Below are 18,343 nucleotides of genomic sequence, written 5' to 3' on the forward strand. Positions count from 1 at the left end.
CATATGGCAGGATGAGAAAATAACTAGTGTAGACAGAGGACCAGATCCAATCTCATCTTATTTCCCATCCTCATTTAACTTTAAGACTTCTAAAAATTGGGACCTGGGAATTAGATAATGAAAGGAAAGCCTGGGGAAAAATTTGAATTTACTAAATTCATTCTCAATTGGTAATGTTATATTGTTTTGATTTGTAGCATGAGGGCTTGGGATAAAAATTACAATTTTGGGGTGGGTGGAGCCAAGATGACTAACTAGGACAGCACCTTTTGGAGGTTCCCATCGAAAAAAACCACAATATGTGTGTGAATCTTTCACCAACAACCAAGGTATTCAAGTTCTCTTGTCAAAATTGACTAGAAGGCTGGTGTGACCCACGGAGAGAAGGAAGAGCAGTGTGGTGTGCCCCCACCTGAGAGCCACACGGGGAAGGGGAACCCCCTTCCCCCACCCAAGGGAGGTGATGAGTGAGCATGCCACCTAGCGGGGGAAACTGCTTTTTCCATGGAACTGTGCAACCTACAGATTGGAAGATCGCACTCGTGAACCCAGGGCTGCCACCGGGGCCTACCGTCCCAACCCCGGAATGAGCAGATTCTTACAGCCTCTCAGGTGGAATCTGCTTAAACCTACTGAACTCCTCTGGGGAGGGGCGACCAGCACCAGCTGGCCCTGTCTGCTGTCTAAACCATTTGAGCTTCTTGGGCGAGGGACAACAGCCAACACTAGGACTCGCAAATGCCTAACATGCTAAGCTCCCTGGGCGGGGGAAGAAGGACATCCATTTCTATAGCTCCAGGCTGTGCTTTTCCCCTGCTAGAGCCAGGGAGGCTGGACAGCTTGGTCCCAAGACTTTTCCCCACAGCCCAACACCAGCTGTGGCAATCTGGCCAGTGTGCCTCTGTAGGTCTAACGCTGACCCATCTTTCATCAGTGGGTGGGACTTTCCTGGCAGGATTTCCAATAACTCCAGCCAGAGGCTCAGGTTCATGATTTGGATCTCCCTTGCCCTGAGCCCCTAGGGGGAGGTGTGGCCGCAGTGTCTGTGGACCAGCTGACTTAACCTCTCTTCCTGGTAGTTCTGAGGAATCCAGGCAGCACAGATGAGTGGGTTTTGCCCCAGTGAAACACATCATCTCCACCAAGGGACAAAATACTTAGTTAAATGGGTCCTGCTCCCCATGCCACCCAACTAGATGAGACCCCCCAACAGGGCTTGTCAGACACCCTATACAGGAGTGATCCTACTGGTATCAGACTTGTGCCCCTAGAGGTCAGAAGTCCCAGAAGAAGAAGCAGGTGCCCATCTTTGCTGCTCTCCAGCCTCCTTGAATTACATCTGCAGGCATGGGAGAGAATCAGATGAATAAGACCTGAAGTGAAACCCCAGCAAACTGCAGCAGCCCTACAGAAGAGGGACACTATTGAAAGAAAAACAAACAAGCATAAAGCAACAACAACAGCATCATCATCATCAACAACAACAAAAGGCCCCCACAAAAACCCGATCCAAGGGTCAGCAGTTTCAAAGAGCAAAACTAGACAAACTCACGAATGTGAGAAAGAATCAATGAAAAACCCAAAAAGTCAGAGTGCCTCTTCTCCTCCAAATGATGGCAATGTCTCTCCATTAAGGATGCAGAACTGGATGGAACATCAGATGGACGAATTGACAGAAGTAGGCTTCAGAAGATGAGTAATAAAAAACTACGATGAGCTAAAGAAGCATGTTCTAAACCAATGCAAAGAAGTTAAGAACTCAAAATTGTTATGGCTACATAATAGCTGTACAATTTATAGAGTACATGTAATATTTTGATACAAGTATCCAATGTACAGTGATCAAATTGGGGTAATTGGGATATGTATAACCTCAATCATTCATTTCTTTATTTGGGAAATATACCAAATCCACTCCTGTAGCTATTTTGAAATGTACAATAAATTATTGATACTTAAAAAAAAAAAAAAAAAGAAGTTAAGAACTTTGATAAAAGGTTAGAGGAACAGCGAACTAGAATAACCAGTTTAGAGAGGAATATAAACGATGTGATGGAGCTGAAAAACACAGCACAAGAACTTCATGAAGCATACACAAGTATCAACAGCCAAATTGACCAAGTGGAAGAAAGGATATCAGAGTTTGGAGACCACCTTAATGAAATAAGATATGCTGACGAGAAGAGAGCAAAAAGAATGAAAAGGAATGAACAAAGCCTCCAAGAAATATGGGACTTCATAAAAAGACTAAACTTATGTTTGATTGGAGTACCAGCTGGAAACAAGCTGGAAAACATACTTCAGGGTATTATCTAGAACTCCCCCAATCTAGCAAAACAGGCCAACATGCAAATTCAGGAAATACAGAGAACAAAACAGGCCAACATGCAAATTCAGGAGCTGTAGAGAACATCATTAAGATACTCCACAAGAAGATCATCCCCAAGACATATAATCATCAGATTCTCCAAGGTCAAAATGTAGGAAAAACTGTTAAGGGCAGCCAGAGAGAAAGGCCAGGTTGCCTACAAAGGGAAACCCGTTAGAATAACAGCAGACCTTTCAGTGGAAACTCTAAAGCCAGAGGAGATCAGGGCCATGTTCAACATTATTAAAGAAAGTAATTTTCAACCCAGAATTTCATATCCAGCCAAACCAAGCTTCATAAGTGAAGGAGAAATAAAAGCCTTTTCAGACAAGCAAATGCTGAGGGATTTCGTTACCACCATTTCATTAGCTCTTCAATCACTCCTGAAAGAATCACTAAACATGGAAAGGAAAAACCAATACCAGCCACTGCAAAAACACACTAAAATATAAAGACCAATGACACTACGAAGAAACTGCATCAACTAGTGTGCAAATTAACCAAACGGCATCATGATGACAGGATCAAATTCACACATGGGCTAAATGGGCTAAATGCCCCAATTAAAAGACAGAGACTGGAAAATTGGATAAGGGGTCAAAACCCATTGGTGTGCTATATTCAGGAGACCCATCTTATGTGCAAAGACACACACAGGCTCAAAATAAAGGGATGGAGGTAACTACCAAGCAAATGGAAAGCAAAAAAAAAAAAAAAAAATGCAGGGGTTGCATGCAGGGATTGCAATCCTACTCTCTGACAAAACAGACTTAAAACCAACAAAGGTCAAAAAACACAAAGAAGGAAATTACATAGTGGTAAAGGTAACAATTCAACAAAAAGAGCTAACTATTCTGAATTTATATACACCCAATACAGGAGCACCCAGATTCACAAAATAAATTCTTAGAGACCAACAAAGAGACTTAGACTCCTACAAAATAATAGTGGGAGACTTTGTACCATTCCTTCTGAAAGTATTTCAAACAATTGAAAAGGAGAGAGTCCTCCCTAATTCATTTTATGAAGCCAGCATCATTCGGATACCAAAACCAGGAAGAGACAAAACAGAATTTACCAGGAACTTGAAGATACTTATAAAAAAAGACAAGCAACCCCATCAAAAAGTGGGCAAAGTGTATGAACAGACACTTCTCAAAAGAAGACATTTACATGACCAACAAACATATTAAAAAAAAAGCTCATCATCACTGATCATCAGAGAACTGCAAATCGAAACCACAATGAGATACCATCTCACGCCAGTCAAAATGGCTATCAGTAAAAAGTCAGGAAACGATAGATGCTGATGAGGCTGTGAAGAAATAGGAATGCTTTTAAACTGTTGGTGGGAATGTAAATTAGTTCAACCATGTGGAAGACAGTATGGCGATTCCTCAAGGATCTAGAGACAGAAATATCATTTGACCCAGCAATCCCATTACTGGGTATATACCCAAAGTGGTATAAATCATTCTACTATAAAGACCCATGCACATGTATCCTATTTACAGGATTGCAGCATTATTTACAATAGCAAAAACATGGAACCAACCCAAATACCCATTAATGGTAGACCGGATAAAGAAAATGTGTTCCACATGCACCTTGGAATACTATGCAGCCATGAAAAGGAATGAGATCATGTCTTTTGCAGGGACATGGATGAAGCTCAAAGCCATCATCCTCAGCAAACTAACACAGGAACAGAAAACCAAACACCACATGTTCTCATTCGTAAGTGGTCAATGAACATTGACAACACAGGGACACAGAGAGGGGAACACACACCAGGGCCTGTTGCTGGGTTGGGAGTGAGGGAAGGGACCTTAGAGGATGGGTCAATAGGTGCAGCACACCACCAGGGTACATGTATACCTATGTAACAGACCTGCATGTTCTGTATATGTATCCTTATTTTGTTTATTTTTTTTTTATTATTTTTTTAAAATTTATTTATTATTATTATACTTTAAGTTGTAGGGTACATGTGCATAACGTGCAGGTTTGTTACATATGTATACTTGTGCCATGTTGCTGTGCTGCACCCATCAACTCGTCATTTACATCAGGTATAACTCCCAATGCAATCCCTCCCCCCACCCCCCTCCCCATGATAGGCCCCGGTGTGTGATGTTCCCCTACCTGAGTCCGAGTGATCTCATTGTTCAGTTCCCACCTATGAGTGAGAACATGCGGTGTTTGGTTTTCTGTTCTTGTGATAGTTTGCTAAGAATGATGGATTCCAGCTGCATCCAAGTCCCTACAAAGGACTCAAACTCATCCTTTTTTATGGCTGCATAGTATTCCATGGTGTATATGTGCCACATTTTCTTAATCCAATCTGTCACTGATGGACATTTGGGTTGATTCCAAGAAAAAATGAAAAGAAAAAAATACAATTTTTCTAATTGTTGGCATGCTACCAATTTTTGGTTGGGAGCTCAAAATGTACATGTTTCTTTTGAAAAACAAATCATGCTTTAATATCGAGTTTCATGTTTAACTGCATTTTAGTTTTATTAGGTTGGAATTCATCTTGGAATAAATAAATATTAAAACAGTTTTATACAGACACATAACTATTCCTGGAAAATCATACATTCAACCTTGAAAATAAAGTTCCACAAAGATTTTTCCTATTCTTTTATCAATGAGAGTTTCATATTGGAATTAATTATGTTTAATTATGTATTTAGAAGGTGACTTTAACACATAGAAAATAATTTTTTTGAGACTGAGCCTCACAGCACTAATTTTAACTTTGTTCAACTAGTTTATGCATTTGTTCAACTCACAGTTTCAAGGTCCCTGCCCTGTTTCAGAAATTACACGTCCTTATCTGTAAAAACAGAAAGATTAAGTCACACATATTAAACAGTTACTCGTGGTTGAAAGTGAAAACGTAAGATGTGTGTAAGCATAGAATTTTAACTTTTATTGTCTTTAGGCTTCTTTTTGTTAGCTATTCCTACAAACAGAGGAAGATTTCAGGGAGTCGGGGCATTTTTTGTTTGTTTGTCTCAGTTCTATTCTCTCACTCTCCCACATCTAACCCATATCTAAACTATTGAATTTTATCCTCTTTCTGGATTAGAATTCTTTATCATTTCCAAGTTGAAACGTAGAGGGCTTTCTCTATTGCTTTAGGTAGTTATCTTTTTGATTACCAAGTCAACTGAGAATCTTCCATTGTAGATGGCCCATAACCTTCCCCATGCCAGGTTTTATTTTCTATCACAAATGTAGGAACGTTGTCTCCTACTCTCAGTCTATTTGATTTGCTTCTGCATTCCACCTAGATGATCCCTAAATGCTGATCAACTTCAGAATTTTCTGTAACAGAACCAAGGGTGGAAGGAACAAATTTCAAGCTGTTATCCGCACCCTTATCCCACTCTGCAATATCTCTCGCATCCCAGGAAATGTGAGACAAAAATAATTGGAAATGCCAAATTCCAAGGATCCTTTATTTCTTAGACATTTATGACAACCTCTCTACAGCTCACACTATCCGTCAGGAGGGACAACCCCTTTGTTTCCTGGGACAAGCAGAGAATGGACAGGTAAAAGAAACGATAAATTCTTAGATTCTCTTCACTCCATTATTTTTCTCCCTCTTCACTTCATTTTGGAGTGCTCTTTAGCTCCAACAAATCTGAGGAATATGAGCTGAACAACTCAGTTGCATAAAGTCTGATGAGGTCCTGAATGTGTGAACTTCTTTTGCCATATCCTTCTCACCGAGTAGTTTAGGTGTATGCCAAAGTCAAGAGTAGATTTCTTCTTTAGGTTGGGCCTAATTTCTGGGGCAGAAATTTTAGGATAAAATATACCTAGAGATAAAATAAAAACACTTTTCTATTACTGTTTTCTTCTTAAAACACTATTTCATAATTTTCATATATTATCATTTTGGTTTCTGCTGTCTTCTTATGCAAGGGACTCTTTCAAAACTCTGCTAATTGGTTCCTCCACATTTTATGGAGCAGTAGAGAGAGGGTTTTACCACCAAATGAATCACCTCCTCAAAGGGAAGTAATGTTCAAAATATTTTAAAACCTGTCCCGAAAAGCATTTCATTACAACTCTATTACCGAATTAAAACAGGTTTCATGGTAGTATTTCCATGTCCTTCAGTATGAGCAGTAAAAGTAAGTCGATCAAATTTTTGAACCAAATTTTTTCATTGGAACTTTGTAATCACTGCATGCTCCATTTTACTGTAATTATATGAAATTTATATTTCTGAGAAAAGTATATACATATTTTGGCAAAGTTTTCTTGGGAAAAATAGTTAACAGTTACATTTTGTTGTATTCATATTTTTTCCCACCTCCCCAAGAAAGATAAAACTGTGAGAATGAGTGTTAAAGAGTCACAGGTCTATGGCACATAATTTACCAAGGTCTTTTAAAACTCAGGCATTGAGGGAAGTTCTGTTAACCAAAGAGAGCAAGAGCAAGAGACTGTAAGAAATACATTGCCTCAGTATACTTTTTAGAAAGAAAAGGAAATATAGCTGGACACTTTTTACACATAATGAGAATGTTTTAAAGAAGGAAATTTTCACATTGATACTTACTGAATTCATGTTGTCCTTACTTATTTATAGTTTTTATTTGCTTCCTGGTCATAATTCTCTTTTTTTTTCTTTTATGACTTTTGCTACGGTTATCAACATTTAAAAAATTATATTCTAGCCAAGTGATTTGGAATTTATGTGTTTTATTTTTAACCTTCTTGTGTTTTTCTTTAAATAATTGAAAGGTATTTGACTTTTCTGTCTTCATTCAGATAAGAAAAACAACAGTAAAATGTATGATGGTGAGATATTTAACAGGTTTCATTTTTTTTCTTGAGCCTTTCTTAGTCTCCACATTAACAAAATCAACCACAACAGCACCGATGACATCACTAGTATATTATTTGTGTTCTTTTTCTTTGTTAGCATAATCTTTTTAATAAAATATGAACAATTCCGTATGCTTAACTGCAAGTTTCACCTGACTTTTGTTCATCACTAGATTAATAGAATAACATTGTTTTAAGTCAGTATTAATGAGTATGTGGACCCAAGGGTATGCCATTTATTGCTACTTCAGTATACACCACTGTAGCCTTTCTGAAGGTCAGTTTTTCATTAGGTATCAAAATCTTTCAAAATCATTAAAATTACCCTTAACCTTAAATATGATAATTATCCTTTTAGGGTTTCATCCTAAGAAAATAAATAGGAACAAGCACAACATTTTTTGCTAAAGGAATAATAGTTACACATCTTAAAAATGCCACAATAACAGAAACCTTCTTCATGCACATGAATTTTGTGGTTTTTAATGGATCATATATTATTCCTAAAGTCAAATAACATGTTGACGGATTGCGTTGGTAAATATTTAATGGCATGGATAAGGAATTGTGATTATAACACATTAAAAGAATAAAATGCACACTTACAAAACATGAAGTCTAATTTCATTTTTGTTCAAAAACAGATATACATGTGAAATGCTTATATGTATACATTTATCTTTACATACTTTGGGACATTATGCATTAAAATGTTAACTTTCTGGGGGGCTGGTATCATGGTTTGTAATTATTATTTCCTTCATAATATGTTTCTGTAGTTTCATGTATTTTGCAATGAATACTTAATTATTCTTGTAACAACTAACACAGTAACATTTTAAAAAATTTAAATCAGAATCTATAAAATAAAAGATATAAATAGAACTGAATAAAATTATACATATTTTCATAGCAAAAGATATCATTAGCAAGTGGTAAACGGTGAAATATTTGCCATACAGTGCAATCACCTAAAAATTAATAGGCCAAAATATACAAAAAGCTATTTCAAACTGATAAGAAAGAATTACACTCCAAGCACAAAAATGCTCAGAAGAGATAAAGAGGCAATATATAAAGGAGCAAAGTTCAAATAACCAAACATACAAAAACAAAATAAAAATTAATGCAACAATGATATATCAATTTTTACTTGTCTCGTTGGCACAAACAAACACATGTTAAAATCCAGTACTAGCAAGGACATAAATTACTATGGTCCACTTGAAAGATAAGCTAACAATATCTTCCAAGATAAAAACTAAGCATATCCTTTGTATTACTGTAATACATATACAAAAGGAGTGAAGGTGCTAGTATAGAATATGCGTATTATGTTTTTTTCATCACTGGAAGTGCCACAAATATGGAAACTGACATAACTATAATGCAGCTATTAAAAAGACCTGGATGGATTTCCACGGTGCAATGTCAATGAAGAAAAGTTGTTACCAAAAAAATTAGATGCCTTTTAATGCTATCTTTCTACAAATAAATGACATAAAACAGAAATGTAATACATTTTTATATGTATGTTTGTATTTGTGTAATATGGAGAAACGTATGTAAAGATTTACACTAAGCTATAGGTTACCTGAGGTTGGGATTCAGGTTGGAGAGGAGCTGGGAAACATGGAGGAAAAAAAAAAGAAAAAATAAATATTGTATAATGTTAAGTGAAAGTTATATTACATTTTAATAAAAACTTGAAGAAGAACTAGAATAAGTTGCATTACAAAATGGATTTGATTAAACGGCAGTTCTTATATTGTATCCAACTGTATTGTTCTTGTAAAAAAAATTCCTATTACAACCCATAATCATTGGCAATTGATTTGCAAGATATGGAGAGAAAACTGTCAGCTACACTTCTTTCTTTCCCTTGAAGAGATAGCCAGCTAACTCTGGAAGCCAGACCTGCCAATGAGCACCTATAGCCAACTTAAAACTCACTTTTATGAAGAGAATCTAATGCATAAGGTCACAGGTGTATCATTATGTCCTGCTTTGAGCTTTTCCCACCCTGCATTTATAAGTAAATCCCAGCCAAACTGTCCCTGGCTCTTTCTTGAATCAGTTAATCACACGCTTATCTCAGGGTCTTTACAAATACTCTTCCCTTTGCTGGAAATATCCTCCCAGAAATAGTCATATGGCTTGACTCTTCCCATCATCAGCTCTCTGCCCAAATATTAATACCTTATAGCAAGCACTTTCCCTGATCTCTTGACTTAATAGAAAGAGCTTCCACTACTCACTCCAACAACAAAACACCCTAACTCACTTTACTCATTTTCATAGCACTTATATTACCTGACATATTTGATGTTTATTTATTCATTTACTTAATGCCTAAGTTCTTTCTGATAAAATGTGCATTCCATGAGATACTTTGTTTTGATTACTATAGTATTTTCAGTTCCTAGAACAGTATCTGATAGCTATTGTGGAATTCATTAATTAATGCATTTTGAATGGATTAATTAATGCATTTACAGAGACACAAAAGAAGAAAGTGCTAGATTTTTAAAAAGTGCTTTCTTAAAAAGGCTAATCTCATGTAAGGAGACATCTCTGATTATTCAGTGTCTACGGAGGAGAGATAGTGTAAGAGTACTGTTTTGCTTTTGTTTTAGGGCAACAAAATTGAAGAGAAATTGTTTTATAATAGAAAGGCATGGAAACTGTAAGTTACCTTGAATATTGTATACTTGTGCCAACATCTACCACTCTTATCTCCCACAGCACTCAGAGGAGCAGTCAAGGGCTCCATGCTATGGTTCATTAAATGAGGATGCATACAAGAAAATAAAGTTACAGCCTTTGAAAAGATTATCCTGCACCAGTCTTGCACAGAACAGACAAAGCCACTGACTACTGAAAGATGGATATGGGTTTTAACTATGTGGATGGTGTGCAACCATGATGCGTTAAAGACTAAAAGCCCTTCCACCTTTTCTCTGAGCCTCAGGTAAACTGTTCCAATTGCCTAACCCAAAGAAAAAGAGGGGATATGCATATTATTTGAAATTAAATTTTCACCCACCCTGTGGATGAAGTATCGTGGAAACTTATTTAAGTAGTGTTAATTTAAATATAGTTTGAAATGTGATTTTAGCTAGTGGTGATCACTTTTCCAAACTTTTAAGTATTATATTCCTCTGCTATGGCTATAAAGAACTATACACATTCAGACAGTTTATCTCTGTATATTTCTATCTGGCATACACACACATACCCACACACATACCCTTTAAATGTATAAATAAATGAATTGATAAAGATATGTAACTAAACACAAAAAAAGTCGAGCAAGTATATAAGGTCATGCAAGTTCTGTTTTATTTATATAACCAGAGAAGATAGTCTATGCTGCAGAATGTCTGTAGTCTTTCACAAATTCATGTAATAGGTAATAGTTTGAAATTTGAAATTATTTTTTAAGTATCAACTGTGTCTTAAATTTATTGAAGTCAGAGTCACATTTCACACTTAATAATATGGTCAACAGTTTCCTACAACATTACAGGAATAAATACTTTGCCTATAGACTAATGATCATGGTGTGCTGGTAATTTCTGGTTCTATAAAATAAATGTGACATTTATTTTATACCAGGTTTCTAGGAAGTAAGATTTAAACCTGCTAAATGTGGTATCATTTCTAGAATTGCTAAGAACGGCTGTGTAGTGTATCTATGTGCACTATGTGCTGATTACAATCCTTGAATTTGAAGCTAACCTCAATTTTAAGCCATCTGTGAACCTTTTGGAAAATTAGTTTGCAGGTTGTATGTGGAACTTCCAAAGTTACTACTGATTTGGCAAATAAAAGTGAACTATCATGAGATTAACTCCAAAGGTATATTTTAGGTAGTTTTAAAAAACCCTGAGCAGGTAAAGCATAGGTAACAGGAGAGTCAGGGAAATTAAACAACTAAATAGTAAACTTAAAAAGGCTTCTGGGAAGATTAATTTCTCTGTGAATCTCAAACATAACACAGAAAGGAAAACCAAAGAAGAAGATAGAAGCCTCGAACGTTCAAAAAATGATCTCTGTCCCTGGAGAGGGACAAAAATGTGGTGAACAATATTGCCGAAACTCTGGGGGTATAATCATGCTCATGCCCCAAGCCTGGATGTACTGTTAAGCAGTTATATAGGCTGTTTCACCTCTGCACAAGCTGTGTCTTGCTAGAAATGAATGGTTTCAAGTCAGAAGAAAATGCCACAGCAGGGAAAAAGCATTGGAATCTTAGCCAGGATTCATTACTAATATGCTACACCAATAACAGACACTGGAAACCAAAAATTGACGAACACTAAGAAATGAGTGCTAAAGAGGCAGTCTTTAATATAATGTTAGCTGGGCATGGTGGCTCACACTTGTAATCCCAACACTTTGGGAGCTCGAGGCGGGCAGATTAATTGAGGTCAGGAGTTTGAGATCAGCCTGGCCAACATGGCAAAACCCCGTCTCTACTAAAAATACAAAAATTAGCCGGGCGTGGTGGCACATGCCTGTAAGCCCAGCTGCTTGGGAGGCTGAGGCTGGAGAATTGCTTGAGCCTGGGAGGCAGAGGTTGCAGTGAGCTGAGATTGTACCACTGCACCCCAGCCTTGGTGACAGAGTCAGACTCTGTCTAAAATAAAATAAAAAAAAAAAAAAAAAAAAAAAAAAGAATTTGTGTACAATGGACTAATGGACTGAATGTTTCTTTTCTCACCAAATTCTTATGTTGAAATCCTAACCCTCAACGTGATGGTATTAGGAGGTGAGGCCTTTGGGGGGTGATTAGGTCGTGACGGCTTTGCCCTAGTATAAGGTCATGAGGAATTAGTGTCTTAATAAAAGATGCTCCAGAAAGCTCCTTTGTACTTTTACCATGTGAGAATGTAAGGAGAAGGTGCCATCTAGGAACCAGGGGACTGGCCCTTACACGGACACTGAATCCCCTGGAACCTTGATCTTGCACTTCCCAGACTCCAGAACTGTGAGAAATAAATATCCTTGTTTATAAGCCACTCAGTTCATGGTAGTTTGTTATAGCAGCTGGAACAGACCAGGAAATATTGTGTATCAAGCAAACAACTTCGGTAATTGTGGTGGGCTATCTGAGTCTAGGGTTTGCGGAGCAGTGAAAACCAGAGAACACCGCCAGAAGGCTGGGGAAAAAGGTCTTCATTTAAAACTAAATTAGATCCCACAACCCAGAGAACCCTCATCTCAGGGGTTTTAGATTCCGGAGGCATGGTTCAGGTTCATTTTCAACACGTGGGAGCAGGAACAAAAGTGAGTAGCATGCTAGTCACCAAGCCCACCCTGTCTGAACTTATCCCTCAGAAGATAGGGTAAAGAAAAAGGAGGAGGAGAAAGAGAGTCCCTTTCTCCATGCAGGAGGAAAGCCAGGCACAGATGGTGATTTCTGTGTCACCAGACTAGACCCTGCCAATTTGGGGATTTTGAAACTTTTTATAGCAGTTGCCACTCTGGAGGCTTTTTGGAAGTCAGGTTTGAGCAGCCTTTCCTGCCTTTCCTGAGAGTGGGCTAAAAAGGTGCGGGGATGCGGATATACTGCCAAGTACGCACACCCACTAAATTTGTAACTGACTGCTGACTTGATGCAGAATCTAGGAGTCATCCTGAAAGTTGAGGAGAACGCTTCTCAGCCTCAGAGGAGGAACATTTCCAAAAGAGCTGCAAATACTTTAAGGCAGTCCTTAAGCCCTTATTTTTTTTATTTGTTCTTTGGGGAAAGATGGACTTATCATTGTATATTTTACTCATGAGGAGAACACAGAATTAGTAATGGGAAATATGGCCTGCTTGCACTCAGGAAGATAGAAAGAGGTTAAAAAGACAAGCTTCACTAGTCCTCCAAGAGTCAGGTCAGTCTATACCCAAAGCTTTCTCTCCTCAGGCAGCCAGGGTCAGGAAGGGACAAATAAAGCTACTTGAAAACCGTGATACATCCCAGGCCTCGGTGAGGAGAGTGACTTATATTACAATATTCCCCTGTCACCTGGTGAATGCTGAGTAGAGGGGCTACATTTCCATTGCTACAGACTAGAAATCTCAAAGAACTTAGTGATTTTATGGATGAGAAAGATTGAGGTTGAGAATCAGCCCACACTTCCTGTTAAAATGCAATCATTATGTAGGTACCTTCATGCCAAATATGGCTAATTATCAACCTCCCATTCTGACTTCTAGATTGGATGGTGCTATTTTGAAAGGAAGAAAGTTGCCGTAAATCAGATTAAAATACCCAGCTCTTGAAGATCACAGGTAAATACAATCCTCACAGACAGATAGATTCTCCTTTGCATATTGAGGGGAGAAATAATTTATGTCTGAGAAACTCACCACGGAACAAAAAGTTAATCTGCACTCCACTTCTTGGGAGAAGTAGGTGAAATAAAGGATTGAAAACACTTTGTTTTATTTCTTTTCTTGTGTGGACTCAAAAAATGGACTTGAAAAAGGATGTGGTAGAATGCTCTCTTGAGGTATTGTGTGTGTTTTTTGTTATTTAAAATTATTTCAAAATATATAAAAAATAAGGATTTATATAAGTTATATCTTTGATTTAAAGGATGATAGTAAAAATCACACTGTATGCCCAAAGTAAAGCTTATAAAGAGAACATAAAATACATGAAAAAAACTATTGTAGCTCCCAGTGTGCCTTTCTGTAAACTCTTACCCTCCCTTCCTCCAATGATTCCCTTACTCTGAATTTTGAAGTTATTTCTTTGCTTTTTATTACAATTTTTACTACAGGTGATGTTGTGTGTATATATGTTTGTACGTGTGTATATAATGATATATATGTAAACAAACACATAAATATATAGAGAGAGTAACAAGAAGGAAGGCTGCACCCTTGAATCACTACTTGGAGAAGAGTGGTTCACCAATTAGGAGTCAATGAGATTTTGAGGCTTGTTACCTTATCTGATGTAATTATTTTTTTCAGATCTTCATTACAGTTCCTGATTTTTCTGTTTAGTTCATTTAGTAATTTAAAAAGCGTGTTCAAATTACCTACTATGATAGTACATGTGTCTGATTCTCCTCATACTTTTGGTTTTGCATAGTTTTCAGCTAGATAAAAATAAGTTTAGAATTGTTATATCATCCAGTTGAATTTACCTCCTAGACATTACGTAGAAACTGTGCATGTATGGTTATATGTTTGTGTCCAATATTGCTTTTTACCTTAATTTATATTCTGTCTTATAGTATAGTTACGTGAGTTTTTTGGTGAGCATTTTCTTGCCACATCTTTTCAATCCTTTTGCTTTCAACTATTTTGTTATCTTATACTTTATATATGTCTTGCATAAACAAGTCCAGATTATTTTGGTCTTTTAACTAAATAATGTATTTATATTTATTGTGTATAAATATATTGATATGAATATGTTGGTATATTTGGGTTTATTTCTGCTACCTTATTTCAATGCCTCTATTAGGCTTTTTCTATGCTTTTGTTTTCTTATTTTCTTGCTTTATTTGAATTGAGTTTTGTGTTGTTTGTTTTGTTTTATTACCTCGTTCTATTTTGTCTCCAAGAAGATTGAAAGTTATAGAAACTATTTATATTCATTTTGTGGTTATATGCTTGCCTAACTTTCAAAAGACTAAAGTTAATCATATATCTTTTTTGGTTTTTGGTTTTTGTTTTTGAGACAGAGTCTCGCTCTGTTGCCCAGGTTGGAGTGCAGTGGTGGGATCTCGGCTCACGGCAAGTTCGGCCTCCCGGGTTCACACCATTCTCCTTTCTCAGCCTCCTGAGTAGCTGGGACTACAGGCACCCGTCACCAAGCTCGGCTACTTTTTGGATTTTTAGTAGAGACGGGGTTCACCGTGTTAGCCAGGATGGTCTCGATCTCCTGACTTCATGATCCCCCTGCCTCGGCCTCCCAAAGTGCTGGGATTACAGGCGTGAGCCACCGCGGCCCCGGCCCTAATCACATATCTTTATCCACCTCATGAAAAATGCAAGAACCTTAGAATCTTAATTTCAGTGTCTTAATTGTTGCACAACATTCTTATTGTTTTTCTTTAGCCCTACAAATTAGACATTGCTTATATTTTATTAACTTGGTGTTTGCTTTAATTTGCCCAAATATTTTCCTAACATTTTTATACATTTTAAGCAATTATCTGTCATATTTTTTATCTTGAATTTTGTTTTTAAGGAATTTCTTCAGTGAGAGTGAGTTAGTATCTTTATTGTATTTTCATTCTTGAGATACTTACATTGAGTATATACAAATATGACAGTTTTTCCTCCTGGCACCTTGAAAACAAATAATTCTATTGTCTTCCAGTTTCTATTGCTCTGTTGTGAAGTCATAGTTTTAAAGTTTTTCCTTTCAAAAAAGCTATCTTTTCTTTCTAACTATTTTGACCATCTTCTCTTGGTTTTAGAATTACATGTATTCATTACAATGCATTTATCTCAACTTCTTTTCATTTATCCTTCTTGAGAACTCTTTAGCTTCTCTGCTTAAGTATTGCTATCTTTCATGAATTTTGGAACGTGCTCACTCAAACATTACCTCTTTATTAATCCTTCCCTCCACATTCTCCTATTATTTCATATTAAACTCAATTTTGGTATATGTTAGGTCTTTTTGTTCTTTATGTGTCTTAATCTTCTTGTTTTTCCATGTCTTTATTTTTCTGTGCTTTATTAGGGGTAATTTCTTCAGACAGATCTATATCCATTTTCTAATGTTCTCTCTTCATCTATATCTATTTAAATCATCTATTGAGTTTCTAATTAAAATCACTATGTATTTTTTTAATTATATGAGAATTATTTACTTATTTCTTCAATCTTTCTTGTCAACTATGGCAATGTTGTTGTTAATTAATCTTACAGTCTATTCTCTTTTTGTAATTTAAACATTTTTAGCATGCTTACCTTTGCATTATTTATTTGATAGTTTTGCTATCTCCAGTGTCCTTGAGTTTGATTCCACACCTATTTTCTATTTTAGATCATTCTGGATCATTTGTCATCTTAATATTTTTGGAAAATTTGTCATTATAAGCTAATATTTCTTGGAACATTATATGTAGGAATAATTTGGGTTTAACATGCTTTTTTCGAAGAGAATATTTCTCAGTTCCGTTCAGTCCCCATGATGTACTACCTCACTGGAGCTTTTTAAAAGTAAATTACATGCTTGGATTTATGGTCACATGCTGCAACTATGGTTTGTGGTTAGATAGTCTTAGAAGAGACTTCCTTCCTTCTTCCTTTCTTTCTCCTTCCGTCTTTCTTTCTTTCTTTCTTTCTTTCTTTCTTTCTTTCTTTCTTTCTTTCTTTCTTTCTTTCTTTCTTTCTTTCTTTCTCTCCTTCCTTCCTTCCTTCCTTCCTTCCTTCTTTCTTTCTTTCTTTCTTTCTTTCTTTCTTTCTTTCTTTCTTTCTTTCTTTCTTTCTTTCTTTCTTTCTTTTTCTTTCTCCTTCCTTCCTTCCTTCCTCCCTCCCTCCTTCCCTCTCCTTCCTTCCTCTCCTCTCCTCTCCTCTCCTCTCCTCTCCTCTCCTCTCCTCTCCCCTCCCCTCCCCTCCCCTCCCCTCCCCTCCCCTCCCCTCTCCTCTCCTCTCCTCTCCTCTCCTCTCCTCTCCTCTCCTCTCCTCTCCTCTCCTCTCCTTTCCTCTCCTTTCCTTTCCTTTCCTTTCCTTTCCTTTCCTTTCCTTTCTTTCCTCTTTTCTCTCAATGCATAGCCAAAATGAAACAGTCAGGACATCTCCAACATCTCCCTCTACAGGTGAAGTTGTATTTTTCTAATTTACCCACTGATGAGAATGGCTTCTAGATCTCCTTATTTATACATAGGTCTCCAATGTTCTCTCCTTCACTTGAATTATTATTTGTTGATATCTTCTATATCTTGCATAGAACCAATTAATCTATAAACTTTAGGTCAGCTGGGCTAGTGAGAAGCTACCAGGGAAATACTAGAAGCTTAATTCTTGGACTTTTGTTTTTCTCTCTTACTTTTTTCCTCTGCCAATCCAAAGGTAAAACTGTGGAGTTTGTATTTTTGTTTGTCAAAGAGTTTTCACAGTCAAAATCAAAAAGAGAATGAAGGCAGTCTTTTTTTCTCCTCTTAAGCTTTTGAAAAGCTGTACCATCTTAGAGGCTCTGCTCATTGTTTTTGTGGGTTTTTTGAATTTAAAAAAATTGTATTATTCTTCTTGTATTCAGTTCAGGGGTACAAGTGCAGGATTTGTTATATAGGTAAACTTGTGTCATGGGAGTTCGTTGTCCAGGTTATTTAATCCCTCAGGTCAATCTAAATGCTCACTGTTTTTGAAGGAAAATTATTTCTTTTTTTTTTTTTTTTTTTCAGTCACTCAACACACTTTTATTTCCAAATTTACTCTAGCTGTTTCGCGTGTGGGCTTTACTGTTGGTTACTCTGATACTTAGGTTCATGAAAATGCCATCTTGATAAGTGTTTCTACAATCATCAAGGCATTGGGAAGGGGATGTTGAGAATCACACAGAAATATTTCAGTTTTTTTCATGGAAATGACAGATACCACTTCTTCACATATTTCTGTGGCCAAACAGGTAACTTGTTTGTTTCCAGCTTACCATGTGCTTAGAGAGAGAAATATCAGAATATTTGTGGACATCTCTAGTGACTACCATGAATGTTTGAGGAAGGAACAAGCAATAATAAAAGCCCTTATATCATAGATTATTGTGAAAATTTGTATAACACTTAAGCATAGAGTAAGCTCTATTACATGAATTAAAATTTTAAAAATAATCAATTTATACTATAATTATTTTTAGAGAACTAATAACTTACATGGAGACAATGTTTGGCTAATATAGCCTCTGGAAGGCTTATGTAAAATTTTTATATTTTATTTATATCATTCTATTTCCAGCTCATATCCATATTTATAAAATTGTTGCTATCTCTATTCCATTTTCAAATTTAAGAAATCATTGCATTCCTTTCTTTTTTTCTCTCTCTTTTATTTATTTATTTATTATTATTATTATACTTTAAGTTCTAGGGTACATGTGCATAACGTGCAGGTTTGTTACATATGTATACTTGTGCCATGTTGGTGTGCTGCACC

The 18,343-nt window shown here is 36.5% G+C and overlaps 1 long non-coding RNA gene across 5 annotated transcripts in view; it reads left to right on the plus strand.

The window, feature by feature from the left end:
• The window catches only part of LOC105483778 (uncharacterized), a 203,235-nt gene that overhangs the window by 24,193 nt on the left and 160,699 nt on the right, over nucleotides 1–18,343 (plus strand). For all 5 annotated transcript variants that reach the window (XR_011608532.1, XR_011608533.1, XR_988579.2 and 2 more), the window contains exons 3-4: nucleotides 9,968–10,193; nucleotides 13,436–13,510. This is a non-coding gene — a long non-coding RNA (uncharacterized lncRNA). The remainder of the gene's footprint in view (nucleotides 1–9,967; nucleotides 10,194–13,435; nucleotides 13,511–18,343) is intronic.

This window comes from Macaca nemestrina, chromosome 10 (genome assembly GCF_043159975.1).
Source record: "Macaca nemestrina isolate mMacNem1 chromosome 10, mMacNem.hap1, whole genome shotgun sequence".
Classification (NCBI taxonomy): domain Eukaryota; kingdom Metazoa; phylum Chordata; class Mammalia; order Primates; family Cercopithecidae; genus Macaca; species Macaca nemestrina.